This window comes from Elephantulus edwardii, unplaced genomic scaffold, assembly GCF_000299155.1.
Source record: "Elephantulus edwardii isolate Elephantulus edwardi_28Jun2011 unplaced genomic scaffold, EleEdw1.0 scaffold00202, whole genome shotgun sequence".
In the NCBI taxonomy this organism is placed as follows: Eukaryota; Metazoa; Chordata; class Mammalia; order Macroscelidea; family Macroscelididae; genus Elephantulus; species Elephantulus edwardii.
This window is the reverse complement of record NW_006399952.1, coordinates 3,916,962-3,917,375: the sequence shown is the minus strand read 5'-3', so window position 1 is coordinate 3,917,375 and position 414 is coordinate 3,916,962.

The following is a 414-nucleotide window of genomic DNA, read 5'->3' as shown; positions in this document are numbered from 1 at the left end:
ATTTTCAGAATAATCAGTTGTCAAGCTCACTGCATTAAGTCGGAAATGATTCATAGCTGACCCTCCAGAGGCTTTTCCAGAGGCCGCAAATTGCATGAGAGGAGACTGCTCTTCTTTCTCTTGCCGAGCAACTGGTGGATTCAAACTGCCTAACTTTTTTGCTGGCAGCACAAATCCTTAACCACGAGATCACCAGAATTCCCTGTAATCCCTTATAACACTTTGTATAGTGTCTTTATTAAATACTCCTCAGATCATCTTAATTTGAATTCCTAGACAAAAATGTGTCATTTATGACGCTGGGACCAACAGAAACACAGTGAGGCCTCAGAAGTTTAGGTCTTTCTCTCCAGCTTTCATTAGTGAATAAGAAACACCAGCGGATTATATTTGGGGGTAGGGGGTGGGGTTTGG